Below are 6,694 nucleotides of genomic sequence, written 5' to 3'. Positions count from 1 at the left end.
TGAGGTTTTAGGGAAAGGGACACAGAATATTTTCAGAAAAGTTTGCTTTATGTTTAACTCTGAAGAAAGGAGTCAGAGCACAGTCACAGGACAGAGGACTGAAGAAAGATAAAAACTTATTAGAAGAGTTTCTTCTCCTACCTTCAGCTTAATAAATGGGAAGAAAAATTGGTGTTTTCTCAGCTTCAGGAAATATGCCCATACGTGGTGAATAGGAACTGTTTTGACGATAATGCAGCATGTCAGGTATTAAAGTTATTTTTATGCTAGTTGAAAATGTGTTTCAGAATCTACTGAAGAAGAATTGTTTTGCTAGATAGACCAAGGCACTGTCTGTTTGAGAAATATGTTGTGTTTGTGGATAGAAAACCATTAAAAATAATAACTGCCATTTATGGCCTGGGTGAAGCAAACACTCCAAATGAAAATGGGGGGAAGTTGCAAAGCTATAGGGCTCCAAGACTCAAGGTCAGTCAAATCATAACATTGTTGCTCATTGGAAAGTATAATACCAAGCACTCCCTTTAGTTCCCTGAAATAGTGTTTTTAAGTGGACCACTTCAACAAAGCAGAATAGAAATGATAGTATCATAAATATTAATATCACTCTGGTTGGATGACCAGCAGTGACCTTTTTTGTTTTGAGACCACACTTGGACGACCATTGCTGTAGCTGAAAAGAGATGTATTTTCAATTTTCCCTTTATTTTGTTTTTCTCCCTTTCTGTCACTCTAATTAAAGGCCCACTCTATTCAAACTTTGTTTTTCTTCCTGGAAAAACCTAGGTTCAAATCCTGAATCTGACATTGACTAGCTGTGTAAGTTGCTTAACTTCTATGTACTTCTGTTTCCCCATTTATAAAAACTGCAGCACGTTCTCATGAGGTCAAAATGAGATTATGGTTTGCAAAATGTAAAGCACAACCTTTATGTCAGTTATTCTTCTTCTATTGGGCTTTTACCTTCAATAGCACTCTTAACAAAGGTTGGATTTCCTAGTGATAGCTGATGAAAGTCTGTCTTATATACAGCCTCTGTGTTCTTGGTGATATGGGGGTGGGGGAAGAAGGCATTATGCTTACTAAGGGACAGCATGGTGGAAAGAAATTGGATTTCCATATCCCTACTTACTGTGCTCTCTAATGTCCTTAAAGTCCAAACAAAAGCCCCACTTTTATAGGAAACCTCCTCTAATCTCTTAATTCTACTGTTTTTCCTTTGTTAATTCTTTCCCACTCATCCTGTATATGGCTTACTTTGTATATATTTGTTTTCATGTTGTTTCCCCATTAGATCATAATGGTGGGTCAGGATTATCTTTTGCCTCATTTTGTATCACCAGTGCTTAGCACAATGCCTGGTACTACCGTGTTTCCCCGATAATAAGACACTGACTTATTAAATTTTTTGGACAGAAAAACACCAGAGGGCTTATTTTCAGGGGAGGGCTTATTTTAATGAACATTGACAACAATTTTAATAAACAGGTAAATGTGAACCAAAAAATGTACCTTTATTCAGTAAGCAAATCAGTGGGGAAGAACAGGATGACGCGCTCACTGCTGCAGCTCTGATTGGATGCAGCTCGGAGCGCGGCGTGCGTTTCACAGGGGGGGGGGACGGTGCATACAGAGGGTACCGTAATGTAGCATGTAGCGCAGGGGATCACCTTCACTACAGTAGCAATCTCAATAGGGCTTATTTTCGGGGGAGGGCTTATTTTAGAGGAATCTTACACAGTAAGGGGAGGGCTTATTTTCGGGGAAACACGGTAGTAGGTCCTTATAAAATTGGTTAATACTGTAAAACCTGACCTTTATGAAGATTCTTATTTTCAGAATTGGCAAGGAATCATTTTATTCAACTCCATCAGTTCACAGAAGGGGAAACTAAGGTTATGAAAAATACAATGAGTTGACATGATTAAATAAGCAATGTGGAAGTAGCAAAAAAAGACTTCAAAGCCACATCCTCTGAATTTACATTCTGTGTTCTTCCCACTACTTCACTCTGCAACGATTTAGGTGATTGCAATCAGAAGTGACCCAAAGAGGTCAAAAAGGCTTCCTATTCAGTTATTGTTACAGCGAACGCTGATTCAACAGTCACTCTTTAAGCATACAGCGAGAAATAAGGAATGTCAGGTGTTATGCTATATTATATTGTAAATGGATATAAAGGTCTGTTTCTAATAAATCATGATGAAAGTTTCATTGATTTTCTTTTGAGCTTTTTATCTTTTGTTTGAAAATAATTTGAGTAAGGCAGCTTCGCCAAACCATCAGAGTCTAGATTCCCCATATTAGTTGGCATAGATATGAAGATGTTACTTAGTTTCAGCATTTCCATCTTATGTGAAACTGGAGATTATAGCATTTGCTAACTTCACAGAGGAGTTGTGTGGCTTAAATAAGTACATTGCTTAGCTAAGAGCAGAAGTACATTTTGGTCTTGTTTCTATTTAGTCCTGGATAATTCTAGAAATTGTTCTTCCTTGAAAATCTCCATGTACTCCAGAAATTTTTATCTAACCCTTATGCCTTATGCTATTCTTGCATGTTACAAGGAATAAATTGTTATCCCCATTTGACAAGCAGAAGGAAGGAGTTAATGACTGGAAAGATGAATTCAGGGGTTGGGACCAGAAAGGCTATTTGACTTTACTTGGAGTTACCTCTGGAACATACCAATTTGTGGCAGCAGGAGTCCCAAAGGATGTGGGTAATTGGCAGGGAATTCAGACTGCTTTTGTGCCAACATATGATTACTACCATCTCTTTCTTCTGCTAGTCACTGGAAGATAGTGAGCTGGGTATTTTAAATTGGTATGTACTGTGCCTCCATATTGTGTGCCAATGTTTCATATTGGCATACCCAAAGCAGAATGGGCAAATGTCAATGATTAGGGAAATTCCCAGTTGAGTGAAGAATAATCTTTGACTTATGAGGGAGCCAAAGTCAGGAAGGGCACAGTCCTTGAAATGATAGTATATATTATCCAAAGGCTTTCCTATGAAATTACCAGGAAGATTATAGGGCATGGACATCTGGGGACTTGAAACAAGTAGGCTGACCACTGACTGGTCAGATGTCAAAACTGCTTCTGACACTTTCTGCCTGTCTGACCTTGGACAAGTCAATTGATACCCTTGGGCCTGTGTTTCCTCATCTGTAGAATAAGAGATTTGGATTGGATGGTGTCTAATATCTTTTCTAGCTCCATGAATCTGTCAGAGTTTAGCAAGCCAAAATGTATAGGAAAGTTTAGACCCTGTAGGAACTTAAGTTACTTCCCAGAAGTGTAAAACTTTTTATTTAGGAAGCCAATATGTCCCACCATTGGTGATGTCAATCGTTGCTCTAGTTGGACACTATTATACCCCTTACTGACAGCCACACCCAGAGAGTCAGGTTCAGACACTAGTCCACCTATTGGTGCAGACACTGCCAATTCTCTTCATCATTCATACCCAGATATTCAGTTAAGTCTCTGTGTATTAGCAGATGAGAAGGTGCAAGCTGAAGCTGCTTTTAGTAATCGATGATCATTTTAGAATTTAAGGACCCAGGGATGCTTAACTTGGGCTCAGGAACCTCCAAGGTGTCTGTAGATAAATTTCAAGGAGTTCTGAACTTGGATAGAAAAATACACTTTTATTTTCATTAGCATTTAATTGAAATTTAGTATTGTCTTCAATTATGAATTAAAAAGAAACACCATTATTCTGAGAAGAGGTCCATAGGTTTCACCAGACTGCAAATGAAGTACATGATACAAAAAAGGTGAAGGATGCATACATTAGACAGTGGGCAACTTTCCAGATTTCTATGTAGCTAATGCTAAAGTCACCCCAAAACACTTTCCACTGTTGCCTCATTATAGTGTAGAGTGCCTGGGGCCTCAAAGGCTAAGCCCAGAAACACTGGTAGGTACAGCTTCCAAGCTAGAAAGACTTTGAATACAGCCTTTTATGTCTATCGTATGAAAAGTAGCCTAGCTAAGTTTGGGGAGTCTCACAAATGGTAATGAATTCTTTTGCCGATAGAAACTCCCCAAATCATTGATTCATATTTTCCAGAGTTGCAACCTGTGTCCAGTGGAGGGAGTGCCCCCACCAAAGAAATCATAGCTTCTTGAAGGAAGTTCAAATCACATGGAAGGAATCATTAGAGCAAGGGAAATGTTCTGTAGGCAAAACCAGCTGGCCTCGGCATGACATGATCAATGAAATGATGGGCTTTTAAAAAATTAAAATGTGTTGACATGGGGTTCTTATTTCAGCCTTTAGTGGCTTATTCTCAGCTGTTTGGATTGTAGTGACTGTGATGATTGCTGGCTTTATGAGTCCTGCCCTGCAGCTAATAACTAGTGCTCCAGGGAAAGCTAAACAGGAGGGGAGCCAATTGAAGTTCAGGTTCTTAATAAGCTCGTATTTTTTCCACCTCTTCTCTTTTGAAATTTGTGCATGAGTATTCAGAACAGGGAGAAGAGATTGCAGGGAAGCACAATGATATGGAAGAAATGGATAGAGAAAATAGAAATTGAAAAAGAGTGTCTACAAAAAACAACACAGAAATTTACATCTCAAAACTTTTCCTAAGATTTATTCTTGCGTAAGACAGTCTAAACCAGCAAGAGTTTTTCTTTCCTGCTCTTGTGGTAAATGGATGCCCTTTCCTTATTAATGGCACTGTATGAGAATTCACATATTTATTATTTACTGAATTCAAGAAAGATTTATTAAATGCCTACCGAATTAAAAAACATTTAGTAAGGGTCAACCATGTGAGACACTGTGCTAGGCTGTAGTGCATACAAAGATGAAACCAAGCACAGTCTCTTGCCTTAATGAACTTACAATCTCTTAGGGGGCTTATAACAACTGCTAAGTGGTTCTATGTGGCATTGGATAAAGGAAATCAGAAAATCAATGAATATCACAGTTGGAATGGTCTTCAGTGGCTGCCTATATTCCAACCTATAACTTCCAAAAGGATCCCTTCTTACCACATTCTTGGAAAATGGTCATCAACTCATTTGCCTCAAGACTTTCAATGAGACAGATGGTCTCCTGAGCTGGCCCATTCCACTTTTGGATAGCTCATATTGCTAGGAAAGTTTACCAGTATCAAGTCAAAATTTTCCTCTTTGCAACTTCTACCTACTGCTTTTCTTTCAGTCTTCCCTGTCCAAAGAGAAAAAAGTTTTATCTCTTTTCCAGTATTAGAATTCAGCTATTATCCTGCCCTCTAGTCTAATCTTTTCTAGATTAAGCATTGTTTCTGTAAACAATAATTCTCAAATGGCATCAATTTGAGGCCCTTCCCCACCATGCTCATTCTCCTTTGGACACTCTCCTGCTTATCATTGTCCATCCTAAAAGGAGATGCCCTCTAGATGTGGTATGATCGTGCAGAGAAAGGATACAATTAACTCTCTGCATCTTGGTTTCCTTATTTATTGAATATGAACAATGCCATATAGAGCATGTGCAAAGTCATCTGATATTTTCTCCACATCAACTGTGTGACAAAGTCAGAGAAAGAGTAGTCAGAAAGTTTGGCTGAGAACCCCAAAAATGTAGGGTTACTAATTGTCTGGGAAAAGAGGATTTGCCCCCAAAGTTAGTAGCCAATAGTTTCAAATGTCTAGAGAAGTCAAGGAGGATGAGAACAGAGATAGGCTATATTCCACTTGACAACCAAGGCAGGTGCTGAACAAAACTGAACAGGTGCTATGGAGTTATCAAAGAAAGCAACTGGAAGCAAACTTCCAAGGAGTCTCCTGGTATCCATCAATATCACCAATACTGATTCACCTATTCTTGTAGCACATCCTCAGTCATATATGCACAATAAAAACTGCTGTTCAGAATGATGACTCAGAGGCCCTATGCAGTGATCTCTTTCCTTGATTATCAGTAATGATACAGTGGAAAGTACAACTACTCTAGAATCAAGTGGTAAGGTTCAGATCCCTTCTCTAACACTGCTTCTGCCACCTTGGTCAAATCAGTTAACCTCCCTGGGCCTCAGTTCCTTCATCTGTAAAATGAGGGATTAACCCTGATGGTCTCTGAGTTCCCTTACAGCTCCAGGTCTCTGATCTTATGACTTAGTGCTGTTCTTTGTAAGATATATATTTTTAAAAATTCAATTTTATTATTTTTTTCATTTATAAATTCTCCTGCCCCAACTACCACTTTAAGAAGGCAAGAAAAACAATGCCCATTACAAATATGTATCACTATGCAAAACAAGTTCCCTCATTATTCATGTCCAAAAAACAAAAAAGAGAACAGAAGAAAGAAAAGAAAATATATTTCAGTCTGCATGCTGAGTCCATTAGCTCTCTATCTGGATGTGGTAGCATGTTTCATTTTAAGTACTTCGGAACTGTGGTTTGTTACTATGTTGATCAGAGTTCCTGAATCATTCAAAGTTGATTATCTTTATAACATTTTTGTTACTGTATAAATTATTCTGGTTCTGCTCATTTAACTTTGCATCAGTTTATAAAAGGCTAAGGCATATGTTTTAAAAGAATGTTTAAAATCAGATTTGGAAAAATTGTGAAGAGAGCAATAATTAAAGGTCTCTCTTTTATACTTCTCTCTCAGTACTCTGATATCTGTACTGTAATATCAGACTTGGAATGAAATGGGCTTTTCTTTGGATAATATGTAGTCTCAC

This window comes from Petaurus breviceps, unplaced genomic scaffold (genome assembly GCF_028583685.1).
Source record: "Petaurus breviceps papuanus isolate PSGF00001 unplaced genomic scaffold, PetGlider_PUasm1.0 140, whole genome shotgun sequence".
Taxonomy (NCBI): Eukaryota; Metazoa; Chordata; class Mammalia; order Diprotodontia; family Petauridae; genus Petaurus; species Petaurus breviceps.
The sequence above is the reverse complement of the archived record's forward strand: the minus strand, read 5'-3'. Positions refer to the sequence as shown.